Raw genomic sequence first — 20685 nt, 5'->3', positions numbered from 1 at the left:
TACAGAGCATGACGCTGTGTGTTACACGCATCCCTGTACATATGTACACTGACATGAAACCATGGTTTTATTTACAGATGTGTCCCAATAAATTTGATTTTTGTACCTTTTTGTAAATTATTTAAAGTGCTGTAAAAAGCAAAAAGTAAAAATATTGTCGTTCATGTTTGTAGGGCGTCCCTAACTGCAGTTTTCTGTGGTCTGCTTGCAAGTCTTAGATTAGCAAACATTTGGTTCTTACCATCACGGCCAGGTTCACAGACTCTGTGAAGCCACTGCTGTCCTGTAGACTGCTGGTGACGGTGTACCACCATTCAAGTGGAGAGAGACAGCAGTCGCCCTGGCCAAGAATCACTGGAATGCCCAAAGGTGTCTTTTGGGAAGCTCCCAGGACAACACTTTTTGTACAAAGGACCTCCCATCCCAGTCCCTTGAGGCCAGAGCACATCTTCTGAAAACGGCAGTCACAGCCTTCAGCTGCAAAATGTTTTGAAGCACAAAGACCAACCAGCACCGAAGGGTCAACTAGCTGGGCCACTGCGGGTGGAGGCCAGGAGATCCCTGCTGTGGCTCTGGAGCCCCAATTTGTTGATATTGTCCGGTCACTAGATGATTCTAAATCTAAATAAACCTCTTTTTATATGGGAAAAAAGAAAGAAAAAATTAACCTATAACAGCAAAAACAAATAAAACACACAAAAATGGAAAGCCTGAGAAAAGGAAAGATAGTCGGAGGACAGTTTCAGGAATCAGATCAAAATAAAAATTGTAATTCTAGTAAAAATTTTAATTCTTATTGGAACTACTACTCTGCCCCACCAGAGATGACTGCAGAGCCCATCCAGCAGTTTCCCACCTGATTGCAGAGTGCAGCCCATGGTTTCACTGGTCCACACAACACAGCAGCAACACCATTCAACTTCAGAGCACAGGAGATGACTTCAGCCTAATAATAGAACCCAACACCTGCTGTCTAGGGTGGCTTCCAGTTGGCCCATCCAGAAGCCCAAGCTAGAATAAATGGTAATGAACAATCACCACTAAAGAATACCGGCAAAGTCTAGAAGAGGTGGCTGTATCTTCAAATGCACAGTCATCGATGTAAAAACACAAGGGTTGTAAAAATAAGAGAAATATTATAGCACTAAAGAAACTAATGAATCTCTAACAATGGACCCAGAAGGAAGGGATATTTATAAAACGATTGAAAATGAATTAAGAATAATACTTTTTAAAAAGTTCAGGGAATTGATCTTGGAGGCGGAGCAAGATGGCAGCCGAGTAACAGCTTCCTTGCATCTGGGCACCGTGAGTCTGGGGAGATAGGACTCCAGGCATCTCTGGCTGGTGGGATCTGCCTATCATCACCCCTGAGAGGATACAGGGAGTCAGCGAGAGACTTCTGGACCCCAAGAGGAGGACTAAAACAGTGGAAAACTGGCAAGTGGTGGCATGTATTCAATCCGTCTAAACCCGCCCACAACTGTAAGTTCAGTAGCAGCGAGACTGCAAACCAGAAAGGCCTTACCTGTGAACTGTTTTGGTGTCTTTGGACTTGGCACTCAGCTGAACTGCCTTGGGGAGAGCCTGAGCGGGAGTGTGGAGAACTTTGGCCTTTGTCTAGGGCCCCAGTCTGAGCCGCTGAGCCAGATGGAGCTAATAGTGTTTGGCTCTGGGTCACAGGCAGCCATTGTGAGCAATACGCCCCAGAAAACTCCGCCCTCAGGGTCGCAGAACTAGAATTGGGTGGGAGCTGGTAACCCAGTGACCAAGTAGCCTCAGGGTGGGGTCAGAGCCGCCTTGCAACCCTAACCCTCGGGGGCAGAGGGAGACCAGTTTTGGCACACAGGGTAAGTGGATAGCCACTTCAGCAGTGATTCCAGCGATAAGCACTTCCCTGGGAAAGCTTCTGCTCAGCAAGTGAACAAGTTCAAAGTGCCTTTTAAGGGGGCTGAAGAGAGATTTAGGGTGTCTACCTGCTGGGGTTTGAGAAACTAGCAGCCTCCAGTCATATCAGAACTGTGATTAACATCTCCTACCCCAGAAGACCACGTGTTGCCCAGACAATATTCAATAACATATACATACTGCTTTGTTTTTGGTTGTGTTTTTTTTTTTTTTTTTGGTTTGGTTGTTTTTTTTGTTTATTTTGATGTTGTTGATTGTTGTTTTGTTTTTTAAGTTCAACATTTTCCATACAGATCCTTTTTCTTTCTCAATTTTTCTAGTTTAATTATAATTTCCCATTGCTGCCTATTTCAATAATTAGAACTTCATTTTTGTTAGTGTTTCTACCGCTATTATTTGGTTTTCCACCCAATTTTATCCCATAAAGTTTTCTGTTTGCTTATTTTGGTTTGATTTATAGCATTTTTGTCTTTCCTCTCTACTTGGTGGAGGTGGGGTACTGTGTCTGATCAGGTTAGCAAAGAGCTGCTGACCTCAAGGGCACCACCCAACTGGGCAACCCCAGAAGGTGGTTTTTTTTAAGGTTGTATCAAAGTACCCTACTGGACACCTATATTGCTCTGTCTCCCTCTTTCTGTGCCTCTCTTCTTTTTGTCAATATTCCTTTTACCCAGCCCCTCTCCTTTCTCCATTTTTCTTTTTTTTCTTATCACTCGGTCCTCCTTTCTTTCATCCCCTTTTTTTGCTCTTCAACCTTCTCACCCTTCTGGTCCTGTAACCCTTAGTCCACAGGCATGAAAACTTAAAGAGCAAGAGGAAGTGAAAGGAAAATTAGGGCAAGGAAACAGACAAAAGAAATCACTCATGAGGAAGAATCAGCAGAAAACTCCAGGCAACATGAAGAACCAGTCCAGAACAACCCCGCCAAGGGACCATGAGGTAGCTACTGCAGAGGATTCCACCTATACAGAAATGTTAGGAAGGACAGAAAGGGAATTTAGAATACACATGTTGAAAACAATGAAAGAAATGATGGAAACAATGAAGGAAATTGCTAATAAAGTGGAAAATAACCAAAAGGAAATCCAAAAACAGAATCAAATAAGAGATGAACAATATGAAGAATATAAAAAGGATATAGCAGAGCTGAAGGAACTGAAACAGTCAATTAGGGAACTGAAAGATGCAATGGAAAGTATCAGCAACAGGTTAGACCATGCAGAAGAAAGAATTTCAGAGGTAGAAGACAAAGTTTTTGAGATAACTCAGACAGTAAAAGAGGCAGAAAAGAAGAGAGAGAAAGCAGAACGTTCACTGTCAGAATTATGGGACTTTATGAAGCGTTCCAACATATGAGTTATAGGAATTCCAGAAGGGGAAGAAGAATGCCCCAGAGGAATGGAAGCCATACTAGAGAATATTATAAAAGAAAATTTCCCAAATATCACCAAAGATTCTGACACACTGCTTTCAGAGGGATATCGGACCCCAGGTCGCCTCAACTCTAACCGAGCTTCTCCAAGACACATTGTGATGAACCTGTCCAAAGTTAAGACAAAAGAAAAGATTCTGCAAGCTGCCAGGAGTAAGCGCCAGTTGACCTACAGGAGCAAATCCATCAGAGTGGCCGCAGACTTCTCTAATGAAACTTTCCAAGCAAGAAGACAATGGTCATCTACCTTTAATCTACTTAAACAGAACAATTTCCAGCCCAGAATTCTGTACCCTGCTAAGCTAAGCTTCAAAATTGATGGAGAATTCAAATCTTTACAGGTATACAAACATTGAAGAAATTCGCCACAACAAGACCAGCTCTACAGGCAATACTTCAACCTGTTCTGCACACTGACCACCACAATGGATCAGCAGTGAAGTAAGAACTCAGAAATTAAAGGACAGAACCTAACCTCCACACTGATGCAAAAGATAAAACTAAGCAATGGACTCTCACCAAATAAGACGAATAGAATACTACCACACTTATCAATTATCTCAATAAATGTTAATGGCTTGAATTCCCCACTGAAGAGACATAGATTGGTTGACTGGATTAAAAAACACAAGCCATCCATTTGCTCTCTGCAAGAAACACACCTGGCTTCAAAAGACAAATTAAAGCTCCGAGTCAAGGGTTGGAAGACAATTTTTCAGGCAAATGGCATTCAGAAGAAAAGAGGATTTGCAATCTTATTTTCAGATACATGTGGATTTAAAGCAACTAAAGTCAAAAAAGACAAAGATGGTCACTTTATATTGGTCAAGGGAAAAATACAACAAGAAGACATTTCAATTCTAAGTATCTATGCACCCAATTTAAATGCTCCCAGATTCTTGAAACAGACCTTACTCAGTCTGAACAATATGATATCTGATAATACCATAATAACAGGGGACCTTAACACTCCTCTTACAGAGCTGGACAGATCCTCTAAACAGAAATTAAACAAGGATATAAGAGATTTAAATGAGACCCTAGAACAACTGTGCTTGATAGACGCATATAGAACACTCCATCCCAAAGATAAAGAATATACATTCTTCTCATCACCCCATGGAACATTCTCCAAAATTGATCATATCCTGGGACACAAAACAAATATCAACAGAATCAAAAGAATTGAAATTTTACCTTGTATCTTTTCAGACCATAAGGCACTAAAGGTGGAACTCAACTCTAACAAAAATGCTTGACCCCACCCAGAGGCATGGAAATTAAACAATCTTCTGTTGAATAACAGATGGGTGCAGGAAGAAATAAAACAGGAAATCATTAACTTCCTTGAGCATAACAACAATGAAGACACAAGCTGCCAAAACCTGTGGGATACTGCAAAAGCAGTTTTGAGAGGAAAATTCATCGCTTTAGATGCCTACATTTGAAAAACAGAAAGAGAGCACATCAACAATTTCACAAGAGATCTTATGGAATTGGAAAAAGAAGAACAATCTAAGCCTAAACTCAGTAGAAGAAAAGAAATATCCAAAATCAAATCAGAGATCAATGAAATTGAAAACAAAAGAATCATTCAGAAAATTAATGAAACAAGGAGTTGGTTTTTTGAAAAAATAAATAAAATAGATAAACCATTGGCCACACTAACGAGGAATAGAAAAGTAAAATCTCTAGTAACCTCAATCAGAAATTATAAAGGGGAAATAACAACTGATCCCACAGAGATATAAGAGATCATCTCTGAATACTACCAGAAACTCTATGCCCAGAAATTTGACAATGTGAAGGAAATGGATCAATATTTGGAATCACACCCTCTCCCTAGACTCAGCCAGGAAGAAATAGAGCTCCGGAACAGACCAATTTCAAGCACTGAGATCAAAGAAACAATAAAAAAGCTTCCAACCAAAAAATGCCCTGGTCCAGATGGCTTCACTCCAGAATTCTATGAAACCTTCAAGGAAGAGCTTATTCCTGTATTGCAGAAATTATTCCAAAAAATTGAGGAAGAAGGAATCTTCCCCAACACATTCTATGAAGCAAACATCACCCTGATACCAAACCCAGGAAAATACCCAACCAAAAAGGAGAATTTCAGACCAATCTCACTCATGAATATAGATGCAAAAATTCTGAACAAAGTCCTAGCCAATAGATTACAGCTTATCATGAAAAAAGTCATTCATCATGATCAAGTAGGCTTCATCCCAGGGATGCAAGGCTGGTTTAACATATGCAAGTCCATAAATGTTATCCACCATATTAACAGAGGCAAAAATAAAGATCACATGATCCTCTCAATAGATGCAGAAAAAGCATTTGATAAAATCCAGCATCCTTTTCTAATTAGAACACTGAAGAGTATAGGCATAGGTGGCACATTTCTAAAACTGATTGAAGCTATCTATGACAAACCCACAGCCAATATTTTACTGAATGGAGTAAAACTGAAAGCTTTTCCTCTTAGAACTGGAACCAGACAAGGTTGTCCTCTGTCACCTTTACTATTCAACGTAGTGCTGGAAGTGCTAGCCAATACAATTAGGCAAGACAAGGAAATAAAGGGAATCCAAATGGGAGCAGAGGAGGTCAAACTCTCCCTCTTTGCTGACGACATGATCTTATACTTAGAGAACCCCAAAGACTCAACCACAAGACTCCTAGAAGTCATCAAAAAATACAGTAATGTTTCAGGATATAAAATCAATGTCTACAAGTCAGTAGTCAATAGCCAATAATTGTGTACACCAATAACAGTCAAGATGAGAAGCTAATTAAGGACACAAGTCCCTTCACCATAGTTTCAAAGAAAATGAAATACCTAGGAATATACCTAATGAAGGAGGTGAAGGACCTCTATAAAGAAAACTATGAAATCCTCAGAAAGGAAATAGCAGAGGATATTAACAAATGGAAGAACATACCATGCTCATGGATGGGAAGAATCAACATTGCTAAAATGTCTATACTTCCCAAAGCAATCTACCTATTCAATGACATTCCTATCAAAATACCAACATCGTACTTTCAAGATTTGGAAAAAATGATTCTGCGTTTTGTATGGAACCGGAAAAAGCCCCGTATAGCTAAGGCAGTTCTTAGTAACAAAAATAAAGCTGGGGGCATCAGCATACCAGATTTTAGTCTGTACTACAAAGCCATAGTGCTCAAGACAGCATGGTGCTGGCACAAAAACAGAGACATAGACACTTGGAATCAAATTGAAAACCAAGAAATGAAACTAACATTTTACAACCACCTAATCTTTGATAAACCAAACATGAACATACCTTGGGGGAAAGACTCCCTATTCAATAAATGGTGTTGGGAGAACTGGATGTCTACATGTAAAAGACTGAAACTGGACCCACACCTTTCCCCACTCACAAAAATTGATTCAAGATGGATAAAGGACTTAAACTTAAGGCATGAAACAATAAAAATCCTCCAAGAAAGCATAGGAAAAACACTGGAAGATACTGGCCTGGGGAAAGACTTCATGAAGAAGACTGCCATGGCAATTGCAACAACAACAAAAATAAACAAATGGGACTTCATTAAACTGAAAAGCTTCTGTACAGCTAAGGACACTATAACCAAAGCAAAGAGACAACCTACACAATGGGAAAGGAGATTTGCATATTTTCAATCAGACAAAAGCTTGATAACTAGGATCTATAGAGAACTCAAATTAATCCACATGAAAAAAGCCAACAATCCCATATATCAATGGCAAGAGACATGAATAGAACTTTCTCTAAAGACGACAGACGAATGGCTAACAAACACATGAAAAAATGTTCATCATCTCTATATATTAGAGAAATGCAAATCAAAACAACCCTGAGATATCATCTAACCCCAGTGAGAATGGCCCACATCACAAAATCTCAAAACTGCAGATGCTGGCGTGGATGTGGAGAGAAGGGAACACTTTTACACTGCTGGTGGGACTGCAAACTAGTACAACCTTTCTGGAAGGAAGTATGGAGAAACCTCAGAGCACTCAAGCTAGACCTCCCATTTGACCCTGCAATCCCATTACTGTGCATCTACCCAGAAGGAAAAAAAATCCTTTTATCATAAGGACACTTTTACTAGACTGTTTATTGCAGCTCAATTTACAATCGCTAAAATGTGGAAACAGCCTAAATGCCCACCAACCCAGGAATGGATTAACAAGCTGTTGTTATATGTATACCATGGAATACTATTCAGCCATTAAAAAAAATGGAGACTTTACATCCTTCGTATTAACCTGGATGGAAGTGGAAGACATTATTCTTAGTAAAGCATCACAAGAATGGAGAAGCATGAATCCTATGTACTCAATTTTGATATGAGGACAATTAATGACAATTATGGTTAAGGGGGGGTAACAGAAAGAGGGAAGGAGGGAGCGGGGTGGAGCCTTGGTGTGTGTCACACTTTATTGGGGCAAGACATGATTGCAAGAGGGACTTTACCTAACAATTGCAATCAGTGTAACCTGGCTTATTGTACCCTCAATGAATCCCCAACAATAAAAAAAAAAAAAAGGAAGAAGAAGTTCAGGGAATTCCAAGAAAATATAGAGAGAAATTAAATGAAATTTGAAGTTTGACAAAGAAATAGAAACAAATAAAAAAGAAATCCTAGAGATAAAGAATAAAATAGCTAAAGTAAAAAATTCAGTAGAAAGCTTTAACACCAGACTTGCAAGGAAAAGGAAAAATCCAAAAGTGAACGGAAAGATAGAACATTTGTAATTATCGATTTAGGGAGCATAAAGAAAAGAAAGTATCAAAGAATGAAGAAGGCCTACTAAGAAGTGAATTATGAGACACCATCTAGTGAACTAATCTTTGACTAATAGGAGTTTCTGAAGGAGAAGAGAGAAAAGGCGTAGAAAACATATTGAAGAAAATAATGGTTGTAAATTTTCCAAATCTTAGAAAAAATGACAACATCCAGGTATGGGAAGCTCAGAGGTTACCAATGAAACTCAACCCAAAGAGGAGTTCACCAAGGCACCTCATAATCAAAATATCAAAAATCAAAGACAAAGTATTAAAATAGAAGAAATGCATCACATTTAAGGGAACCCTAATACAAGTTTCAGAAGAATTCTGAGCAGAAATCAAATACGCCAGAAGAAAGTAGAATGATAGTGCTGAAGGCAAAAAAGAAAACCTCATCTGGGAAAGCTGTCCTTCAGAAATGAGGAAGAAATAAAACTTTTCCAGATGAGCAAAAACTAAGGACATTCATCAGCACTCTACCTGCTTTACAGGATTGCTAAAGTGAGTTTTTTTGAAGCTGCAATTAAAGAATGTTAATTCACAATGAAACACATATGGAGGTTTGGCGCCCATACCTTAGTGGTTAGGGCGCCAGCCACATACACCAGGGCTGGCAGGTTTGAAACTGGCCCAGGACCTGCTAAACAAAATGACAACTACAACAACAACAAAAATAGCCAGGCATTATGGAGGGTGCCTTTAGTCCCAGCTACTTGGAAGGCTGAGGCAGGAGAATAGCGTAAGCTGAGAGTCTGAGGTTGCTGTGAGCTGTGATGCCATAGAACTCTACCAAAGGTGACATAATGAGATACTCTCTTAAAAAAAAGAAAAAAGAAGGAAAGAAAGAAAGAAAGAAAACATATACGGAAGTAAAAACTTGATGGTCAAACTAATATATAATCATACTCAGAATTCTCTTATACTGTAAAGATGTTGTGTAAAGGAATTTTGTACTTACTAGGAGGGATAAAAGACAAAATTATAAAACAACTTTTGTTGCTACAATAAATTGTTAAGGGATATAAATTGCAAAAACTAATGTAAATTTTGACATGAAAACCATAAAAAGTATGCCACAGGAGTAAAACAATCTAATGTTATACTTAAAGGAACCAGGAAAACCAGAAGAAACTACTAAAGTTTTCTTCGCAAGTAAAACCCAGTATGCGCAATTTTCAAACTAGCTTCATGTCCATGTCCCTTCATTCAAATTCTAAACACTGAGACTTAATGATGAGGTCCACTTACAGACGGTATATCCTGCCTGGGGTTACAAGATACAACAATGACCTTCCAAGTCCATCCTGCCTGGGGTTACAAGTAAGAACAATGACCTCCCAAGGCCATCCTGCCTGGGTTTACAAGATACAACAATCACCTCCCAAGGCCATCACCTGAACAAGGGCTCTCTAACAGTTTTGTAGACTTATTTTTTTTGATCCTGACCGTTTTGAAGAATATTGGTTAGGTATTTTGTAGAACTGATTCCTCAATTATAATTTTTCTGATATTTTGATTAGGGGGCAATATCATAGAGGCATAGTACCATTTTTATCATCTTGTATTAAGATTGCGTATTATCAACAGCATAAACTGTTGATGTTGACATCAATCTTCTGGCTAGATACTGTGTTTATCAGATTTCTCTCTGTAAAATTATGGTTTTCTTCCTCTCTTTTCACACTATAATTTTTGGAAGGAAGTTGCTATGTATAGCCCACACTTAAGGAGTGGGAGTTATGTGTACTCTATCTCCTTGAGGACATTATCTACATAAATTATTTGCAATGCTTCTGTATCAGAGATTTATCTCTTCTCCCTCATTTATTATTTATTCAGTCATTTATTTATAGTAATATGAATTCATGGGTAGTTATTTGATGTTACCCATTAGATAATAATCTAATATTTATTTTGTTACCAAACTGCACTAGTTTTGGCCAGTGAGAATGCTTTCAGTTGGCTTCTGGGTCTCTTTGACATATCTCCGTCATTATGAGTTTTACTGTGAATACTTCTTTACTTTCTAACCCCACAAGATGACCTAATTCATGCTATGTAATTGCCTTCTCTAGTACTAGAATCATACATTCATCCAAAATCCTCTTGTTCTTTTTATTAGAGAATAATTTTAGAAATAATATCCGGGTGCTATGTATGTTCTTTGCTTTTGAGGTGTTATTGGTTGTGGGACATCTCAACATGTGGAACAAAGATATCCTAACCCATATGTACATACATGTACACACATATTTATAAACATTTATGATGTAGCCACTGGTATCTATATGAACTTAAATGAGCTTATTCAGATGTCTCCAACTCTAATCCATTACCCCGTGGATCCTTCAACTTTTTTACCTGTAAACTCTCACTCCTATAGTGAGACATCTGGCTTTAACCATCTGCCATACACTTAATTTTTGAATTCCAACATACATAGATAGCAATATTAGAATTTCTAAACTGTACTACTGTAGGGAAATATATTTTATCAGTTAGAGTGTAGTGCTTATGTGCAATTTGTTTTGCCTTTAGTCTTATAGACCCCACATACTTCCAAAGCTTTTTAGGTCAGCACCCTTTTTCCTCATTCTCTATACTTGTTTTCTGATTCATTAATTTTTTAAGACAAATCATTATATTTTTTTAGATTTGTATTTAAAAAAATACAAAATGGGGCAAATGATTGCAGAATTTTAGTCAAATGCTAACTGGTCTAGTGAAAATTAGAGATACTTTCCTATTGTAAGTTAGTCTGCTTGTTGAAACTATTGTATCACAAAGAGAAAAATAAATCGTTAAGCTGTAGACACTGGCCGAAATGTTTCATTGTCTCATTATTCTATTTTCAAACACAGCAACAAGCAATATCCAGAGATTGCCTGCACTGTTCCTGCTCTCTGATTGACGGTGGGCTCCTTCAATTCTTCAGATGGTCTGGAGTTCCAAAGGCTGTGAAGAAATGACAAGTGGTTTCCTCAACCCTTACTGCAGAGCCCTCTACCGGCAGGACTGGGTTACTGTCAGAAGAGGTGAAAAGTGTTCCAATCTCTTTTATTACTTTCCTCAGGAAAGAAATTGTGAGCCCACGATTAGACCCACTTGTAATCCTCTTAACTTAATTTGAAGAACCAAGGGCAACTTTTTCCTTATCCTTCATAGACATAGAAAAAAATAAAGCTATGTCTGGAAAAACAACCAAGCACTTTGAGTTGGGAATTTACACACTGCTAGTACACACATATGTGGTAGTAGATATTTTAAAATCCTATAATGAGATTTTTTTTCAAGGCATTCATTCCTTTGCAGTAGAGTAACACACTCACAAAACAAACCAATATTTTAAAGTTAACCAAGAGTTTTATGGATGAACTCATCCACAAATTGAAAAGTTCTTGAGTTTTAAAGTCCACATCTAGGGAATTCTGTGGAACAGCACAATTGGATGGTTTAAAAATCATATGACTCTTAAGAGGTTCTGAGAACATACTCTTAGAATGTCACTGATGCTCTTATCATTCTTAAAGCAATCTCTTAAGGGTATTTTTAAATGACTTCTTAGGTTGTTGTTCCATTATAGTCATTTTCTAGGCAATTCCATATGGAAGTGGCAATTTAATTTCAACAACTACAGAGATGATCCTGGCAAACTTCAGCACAGGGAAGAAAATTTTTAGCTTGATATAATCAAATTCATCTATTTTTACTTTTGTTACCCGTGATTTTGAGTTCTTACTCAAAAAGTCTTTGCCCAGACCAATGTCTTGTAGTATTTTCTTAATGTTTTTCTTGAGTAGTTTCATAATATCATATCTTACATTTATGTCTTTAATCTATTTTGAGTTGAATTTTGTATATAGTGAAAGATAGGCATCTAGTTTCATTTTTCTGACTATGGATATCCAGTTTTCCCAGGATCGTTTATTAAAGAGATTAGCCTTTCACCAGTGCATGTTCTTGGCAACTCTGTTGAAAATAACTTGACTCTAAGTTCTTGAATTTATTTTCTGGATTCTCTACTTCATTCCATTGGTCTTTGCATCTGTTTTTATGGTAATACCATGCTGCTTTGTTGTTATAGCTTTGCAGTATAATTTGAAATCAGATAGTGTGTGCCCCCAACTTTGTTCTTTTTTGCTCAGAATTGCTTTAGCTATTTATAGTCTTTTTCAGTTCCATATGAATTTTAGATTTCTTTCTATTTCTGTGAAGAATGTTATTGGTATTTTGATAGGGATTATCCAAGAATATCTTCTGGTTCTATGATGTTTATTTTTTCAGCCCTAACTAACACATTTTCTGTAGCCTTTTCAGTGACCTTGAGACAGAAGTACCCATCTTAGGCATGTCCAGATCTTGACCCACAAATATATGAGAGAATAAATTTTGTTTTAATTGCTAGTTTTTGGAATAAATTTTTATGCAGCAATAGGAAACAAATTCAACTAGTCTCTTGGCTTTCTTAAAAAAAAAAAAAATCCTTTTTCATGTTAGGGAGGACCAGTAACAGAGCTGATTATAGCAGTATTCTCTTAAGACAAAGCACAAAGAATATTTATATCCATTTATTACTAGTGTTTTTGGCATTTTACATAGATCAAATTACAAAGAATGAATATGAATACTTTTTCTTCCTTTCTGCTATTCATGAATTGCTGACTCTCTTATAATGTTATTGGTAATTCTAGACTATTTGCAAAGCTATTAAAGTGGCAATAATTAAATGTGTGATCAATGAATGGTCTACACTCTGAATTTGTTAAATTTCAAATACTTTCTATGTTGTCTGCCTGCATATTGTTATATTGTATTAGATTAGTTAAGATAAACCTTTGAAGCACAGAATTTCAAATACTAAGTCTATTAAGAGCTCTTCTGCCCCAATGCCATCACTATCACTGACCACTAAGGACAGAAGTGATGTGGTTAAGATCAGGACTGACATGTAATTCTATTTTACCTTGAAATGCACGTTCATTGATGAAGCTGTGGCAAATAATGAAATTAGTGAATGAAATGGGATCCCTGTGCATAGTGCTCCTCCTTTATTTATTTGTTTATTTATTTTGAGACAGAGTCTCACTATGTTGCCCTTGGTAGAGTGCGATGGCAGCACAGCTCCCAGCATTGTCAAACTCTTGAGCTTAAATGATTCTCTTGCCTCAGCCTTGTGAGTAGCTGGGACTGCAGGCACCCACCACAATGCCCAGCTAATTACCTGTGTATTTTTAAATACTAGATTTATACTAGTACACCTTGATTTTTTTTTCAATTTTGGGTATGTTTTTACTTTGTAATATGGAAGACAAAGATGTACCACTGTAATAACACATGTCGCTTCTCCATTCTGCTTAGTTACATAGCAATTTTTAGTATTCATTGCTTTTATTTTGTGATATGAAATACTGTTCAATAGTAAGCCACATAGTATGCTATGATTACAATTATTTTCTGTACAATATTTTTTTTCCAGGCGTCAGCATTTGCCTTGTTTTTGCTATTGTTGGCTTTGTTTTCTTGTATTCTCTCTAAACTGTCCAATTAGAGATAATACAGGAAGTCAAGTGTGGTCATATGCTTCAGTTAACCTGCCATTTCCATTTTTATGTTGTAGAAATCATTCCAGGACTATGTTTTCCTCCATTTAAATTTGGCTGCTTTTCAGTCCTGCCATTCTGACACTTCCCTTAACTGTCATAATAGATAATTTCTGCACCTTTCTTCTCTGTCATTAATTTAACAAATATTCTAGAAAGTCATGTACCAGGCAGTATTATGGAGACTGAAGATAAACTGATGAAAAAGAGCTGAAATCACTGCTTTTGTGAAGCTTATATTCTAATAAGAAAAGCGTAACATAAATAAATGTGGTAGGATGTTAAACTGAAAGTTTCCACTGAGGCACCAAAGTCCAATAGACATGACATTCCAAAATGAGGTAGAAAATATCAATATTAAAATTTTCACAGGAGAGAGTTGAAACTTTTTGCATGATTCTTTAACTCCTAAGGGATAATCAAACTGTAAAGAACTTCATTGAGGAATGATTGGGAAAGGATGCTTTGTTTATTCCTTTTTAAATATTAGATGATCAGTAAAGACCTTTCTCTCATCGCTGCTATTTGGGCAAAAATCTAAAGGAAATGAGACAATAAGCCATTATTAATATCTAAAAGGGATGAGCCAAAGAAGATCCAAACATCAAAGGCCGTAATGTATTGAGGACTATCAAAGCAAAGCGGTCAGTAAGGATCAGAATGGCTTAGGGACGGAGGAGGAAGATTAGATGGTGACAGAATCAGAAAGTGAGCAGATAGTGTCTTGACCTGGGGTATGGATGTGAAGACTGATCACTGGCTATGACAAGAAATGGACAGATCCTGGATATGCATGACAGTGAGGCCGGCAGGATTTCCTGACATGTTGGGTGTGGTACATGAGTAAAAGAGAGGAATCAAGAGTTATTTCAATATCTTAGCCTGAGCACCGACAATGGAGCTGGGGAATTTACTGAGATAGGAAAAACTCCAGAAAGAAGAAGAGCCAAGGCAGGAGGATTCCTTGACCCCAGAAGTTCGAGACTATCTCTATCTACCAAACACACACGCACGCAAAATTAAAATGAAAGAGGAGATAGAGCATATCCAAAGGTGCATTTGAAAATGTTAAATTACCAAAGTCTTATTATCCATACAGATAGAAATATCCAATAAGGATTTGTATACTTAAGAGTCTACAGTGTAGGTGAAATGTTAGTGGAGATAAAAGATTGGCAGTGGTCCTCTTCCGGGGACGCTGTCTAGAGGCACTCAAAATGGTGCAGCGGTTGACATACCGTTGTAGGCTTTTGTACAATACAGCCTCTAACAAAACCAGGCTGTCCTGCACCCCTGGTAACAGAATTGTTTACCTTTATACCAAGAAGGTTGGGAAAGCACCAAAATCTGCATGTGGCGTTTGCCCAGGCAGACTTCGAAGGGTTCGCACTGTGAGACCTAAAGTTCTTATGAGGTTGTCTAAAACAAAAAAAACATGTCAGCAGGGCCTATGGTGGTTACATGTGTGCTAAATGTGTTCGTGACAGGATCAAGCGTGCTTTCCTTATTGAGGAGCAGAAAATCATTGTGAAAGTGTTGAAGGCACAAGCAGAGAGTCAGAAAGCTAAATAAGAAAATGAAGGGTTTTGGGTGGTGCCTGTGGCTCAAGGAGTAGGGCGCCGGTCCCATATGCCAGAGGTGGTGGGTTCAAACCTAGCCCTGGCCAAAACCACAAAAAAAAAAAAAAAAGAAAATGAAGGGTTTTTTTTGAGTAATAAAAATTAAAACTGAAAAAAAAAAAAAGATTGGGAGTGATGATGGTATTTTAATGACTTGGTATGTTAATGTCTTGGATCACTAAGTCTGTAAGGGAGGTGCTGAGCTTGGTAAGGTATGTCCTCCAATGATTTTTTCTCTTTCCAGAAAAGATTTCTATCTTAAGTTAGTTTGCCCTTGAAATTTTAGTATACTCATGCCTCTATTCCTTACCAAAGGCTTTTTTCTTCTGAGTGTGAAAAAGTTTCACTGTAGGATACATCCTTACCCACGCTGGGAGGACAAAGCTTCTTTGACTGTTTCTTTATACATAAGGCCTCCTTTTGACTTTGTTGTCTTGTATGAAACACATAACTTGACTTATGGCAAGTTCTTATGTGAACCATAAGTCTTTTTCCTGAAACATGCTTCCTTGTAGAGGATGAAATAAGACTGAAAGCTAAATCTCACTCCCAACTCTTAAATATTTTTCCCAGAACCATCAGTCTATGACTGAGTAGGTAAGCTGTCATCTCCAGTCTCCACTCTGGAACAAACCTAATTCCCTGCAATCTCTCACATCCTCATTGTCCTTGGGAGTTTATGTCTTTTGTATTCCTTTATCATTTTAGTGGGGTTTCCAGATAGAACAGAAAGAAATGCACATGTTAAAGCTTCATACTAAACAGGCCTAATAATTTTTATGTCACCAAAATCCAGTAAGATGTTAGTTTTAGAGTGTTTCTAGTTATATCAAATGTGTATTATATGGGTGATTTCACTTAATAGGAAAATAACTTTCTTGAAATAGTAAAAGAAAGCTTTAGAAATTACTCAATGTATATTGTTGGCAGTCTAACAGTTTTGACATTTTACTATAATTTTGTAATCTTCCAGAATATTGTGACCATTACTGTGTTATAGTAGCAATTTTTTTATATACCTGTATTGGAAAAAAGATTATTCAGTTTTAACAGGGAGAAAAACTTAAATGCCAAATTCTATTACATAGATTACTTTTTCCAATTCAAATGTTTTTTTAGTGCCTTGATATCTTTAAAATGGGCTATTCTAATGTTCATGGTTAGTATCTAGAAGAAAAGTATCTGATAAATGAAAGAATATGATCAGTTTCATTGTGGAGAGACACATGAATTTGAAAATTGCCACTAAACTATTAGCTATTACAAAACATAAAGGCTATAAATGCCTGCAGATTTTGAAAGTATGAGAGGGGTAAATCTATCCTAGCTGAAGAATTTAATTATTGTAGCTTTACATAGATGATGTTAAGTATTATATGCCAAGATTAATGGAACATCAATAAAACTGTTATTTTTTATTTTATTTTATTTTATTTTTTTTTTTGAGACAAGGTTTCTCTCTGTTACCTGAGCTGGAGTAGAATGGTGTCATCATAGCTCACTGGAACCAACCTAAAACTCCTAGGCTCAAGCAATCCTCCTGTCTCAGTAGCTGGAAAAATAGGCACACACCATGATGCCCAGATAATTTTTAAAATTTTTGTAGAGATAGGGTCTTGTTATGTTGCTCAGGCTGGTCTCAAACTTCTGGCCTCAAGCAATCCTCCCACCTGGGCCTCCCAAAGTGCTAGGAATACAGGCATGAGCCACCACTGCACTAGGATGAAACTATTATCTTTATATGAACAAATAACTGATGAAAGGTCCCTTTAACCAAAGGTTCTTAGAACTGGACAAAATCATTCAAGTTAATATGTAGCATGCTGTCTAATTATTTGTATATATGTCTTCCTTCATGTCTTCCTACCAGACTCTGAGCTATTGAGGATAGCAGTCTTAATGTTTTCAATTTAATATTTGAATATGTAGCTAATTTTAATTTTCTTTTTGAGACAGAATCTTACTTTGTCACCGTTAGTAGAGTGCCACATGTCATAGCTCACAGCAACCTCAAACTCTTTGGGCACAAGCCATCCTCTTGCCTCAGCCTCCTGGGTAGCTGGGACTATGTAGGTGCTTGCCACAATGCCTGGGTATTTTTAGGGACAGGGTCTTGCTCTCACTCAGGTCAGTCTCAAACTCCTAAGCTGAGGCAATCCAGTGGTCTCAGCCTCCCAGAGTACTGGGATTATAGGCATAAGCCACCAAATCTGGCTTAATTTTAATTTTTTAATATTTCAGAGAACTATTTTATAAATTAATTTTCTTCTTTGTTTTATTATTATTAGAAATTCTTTACATTTAAGACAATTCAAAAGGAAAGCAATTTTGAGGATTAGCAATCTTATTAAAACTTTACAGTGAAGTAAAAATGAGCTGCATGGCTACTTGTATTTATTTTGCCTTTTAATATATACTGTGAGTAATGGAATGTCAATAAACTTTTAACGTAACAATAGTAATTCTCCCTAGAAATAATGCTATAAAACTCGTTTAGGAAAACTAAACACTGTAAGTATCAAAATTATTGAAATTTGAAAAACCTTGAGGTGAGATTGTTTTTATGAATTACAAGGCCAGTGGCAATATTTGGCCAACTGATATATTTGGTGATCAATAATAACTTTTTTTTTCAAACTGTATCATTAGACCTGAGATTATCATTGTTTTCATTTTAAAAGGAAAAAAAAGCAAAGAAAAATGTACTAGCTCTTCATTATTACTGGTGATATTTAACTATAGTTAGTGTTATGTATTATGTATGAATTTTTAGATTTTGAATTTTTTATAGGATTATATGTTTATTGAAAAAATGCTTTTATTGACAGAACAGTGTCTTTATAGCAGAACTGGCTGGACTTATTTTTATTCCATTAGCTTAACATTTCTTGGTTTTAAACAAGTCTATGAATATGAAATTATATGCAGATCACCAAAAGTGATTTAAAACTGAGAAATATAAATAATCCAGGAATAGTGTGATTTACTATTTGTTTAAAATAATTTTTTTGATGGGTAAAGGTATGTGAGAAGATAAGAGATGAATATCAAAGGGGAAAAGTTAAGATTCATAAACAGAATCTGGCTAGTTGGATGAATAAAAGAAAAATTATCCAGGGTGGTACCTGTGGCTCAAGGACTAGGGTGCCAGCCCATACACAGGAGGTGGTGGGTTCAAACCCAGTCCCATTAAAAAATAAACCAACAACAACAACAACAAAAAAAAAACTGCAAGAAAAATTATCCAGTCAGCCAGCTGTGAGAATTTAAATTGAGTTCTGGCTCAGTGCTATTACTGTGCTATTACTAGTTTATTTTCTAGAGCATGTGTTACTGTTTGCAATAGTAGCAGGAAGAGAAGATTGGCTCTCTCATCTTCAAGTCCACACTCCTGTGCATTCCTGCTCTGTAAAGGCCATGGCATCACCAATAATATTTTCAGACTCCCTTGCAGCTATTGTTTTGTATATGAATTTAGTTCTGCGAATCAATCACACTTACACAATTTGGAAAGCAGAAGTTTTATGCCTTTTCTTGGTTGTGTATATAGTGACAAATATGGTCGTGAAAATGTGACATTTTCTGCAGCCGCTTTCCATACTCTTATCTCCAGCTTCCTATGTGTTTTGCCATTGTGGTGGAGATGATGGCTGTACTTCAGTACCTAGTAAAAAGCTCTATGGAATCTCATGAGGATTTTTGCTGATCACAGAGACTTCTAGACTCAAGCCTCCTACCTTTGAATTTGGCAACTGCCACACATTTATAAATTCCGTAGTTCCGTGATAGTGCAGAAGTAGTACTGTGTATTTCTATTGGAGGGGCATTACTGTAGTGCTCTGGAAACAATTGTTAGAGGCTCATTTAGAGCCTTCTTCTCTGACTTTTTCTTTCTTTCTTCTTTTTTTTGCAGTTTTGGGCTGGGGCTGGGTTTAACCCGCCACCTCCAGCACATGGGGCCGGTGCCCTACCCCTTTGAGCCACAGGCGCCGCCCTTCTCCAGCCTTTTAAGCAATTTTATCAACTCCTAAATCCCTATATTTCTTAAATATCTAGACTGGCTTTTATTGATCATGACTCATCCAGCCATTTAATAATGTATACAACTTGGAAAGTCAGGATAATATTACCATAGGGATATGTGGTAGAGACTGTTAGCCATCCACCAATATTCATTCTTCCTGTCTTCTCTTAGCCACTGAAGCTCCTGGTTTTACTTAGGCAGAATTTCCATATTCTGGTCTTCACTGCAGCTACATGTATTCATGTAATTATGTTATCTGGTTAATAAGATGTAAATAGTACTTTCTATAACTTTTTGATGATTCTGTTGCCTGTTTCTCTTTCCACTGGCTGAGAAGCAGATGTAGAGGTAAAATCTAGAGAAACCTTTTGCATCCAAAGGTGAAAAATCCTTGTTAATCATGGCAAAGCTGCTCTACCAGCCTAGGCCTGATTGCATTTATACCCTTATATAGGAGGTAAATGAACTTTGATCTTTCTTAAGCTATTGTATTTTTGGGTCTCTCCAACCCCCACTTTGTAAAATAGCAGCTTAGACAGTAACACAAACCGATACTGATGTCAAGTCTTAAAATGCATCTTACTCTATTAACAAGTATTACTTAATGAAGTAACACATACAGTATGTTTATAGGAATAAGATTTAGAATGGCTTATCTACAATTCATATATAAAAAAATTTCTGGGTATAGGCTGGTAACATGCCCAAAAAGCACAGTCAGGTATAGCACTTAAGAACTGTAATAAAAGGAAAGTTCAGTTATACCTGATGTCCAGGAGAACACTCTAAACCAGTGGTTCTCAACCTTCCTAACACCACGGCCCTTTAATATAGGTCAACCTGTGATCTACAGGTTGAGAACTGCTGCTCTAAGCCACGGAACAAGTATTTTCGCAGTTGGAGACAACTGTATGAAGGTAAATTTGTTATAGCCTTGCTTTCAGAATAGTGAGATTCTCGTCTTACTGCCATCATGTTAAGAGCAGGATTCACATAGGACTTTAACTCAGAAGCCAGTTTGGAAAATTACTTAGGCCAACAAGTAGGATCAGTAAGTAAATCCTATAAATAAGGAAAATTGTTACCTATATTAATTCAAAGTCTTTTTCCAGACATTGGAGAAAACTTTCAAAGCCAAGCAATTACATTTTGAGTAAATGGCAAACTCTGTATCAGACTTGTGGAGGAATTTTTCATCTGTAAAGTGTCTGGTTTTCAAATAAATGAGAATATCCCTCTGAGAAAAAGAAAAAGCCATTCTAAAATAGGGGCTCCCAAAGATAAAGATGTCTTTAATTAG

General features: G+C 37.1%; 1 pseudogene; it reads left to right on the top strand.

Moving 5' to 3' along the window:
• Nucleotides 1-14959: 14959 nt before the first annotated feature.
• Nucleotides 14960-15459, top strand: LOC128586649 (60S ribosomal protein L34-like; annotated as a pseudogene).
• The last annotated feature ends 5226 nt before the right edge of the window (nt 15460-20685 follow it).

The sequence above is a fragment of the Nycticebus coucang genome, chromosome 5 (genome assembly GCF_027406575.1).
Source record: "Nycticebus coucang isolate mNycCou1 chromosome 5, mNycCou1.pri, whole genome shotgun sequence".
NCBI lineage: Eukaryota > Metazoa > Chordata > Mammalia > Primates > Lorisidae > Nycticebus > Nycticebus coucang.
Note: the sequence above shows the minus strand (reverse complement) of the source record. Positions and strands in the feature narration are given on the sequence as shown.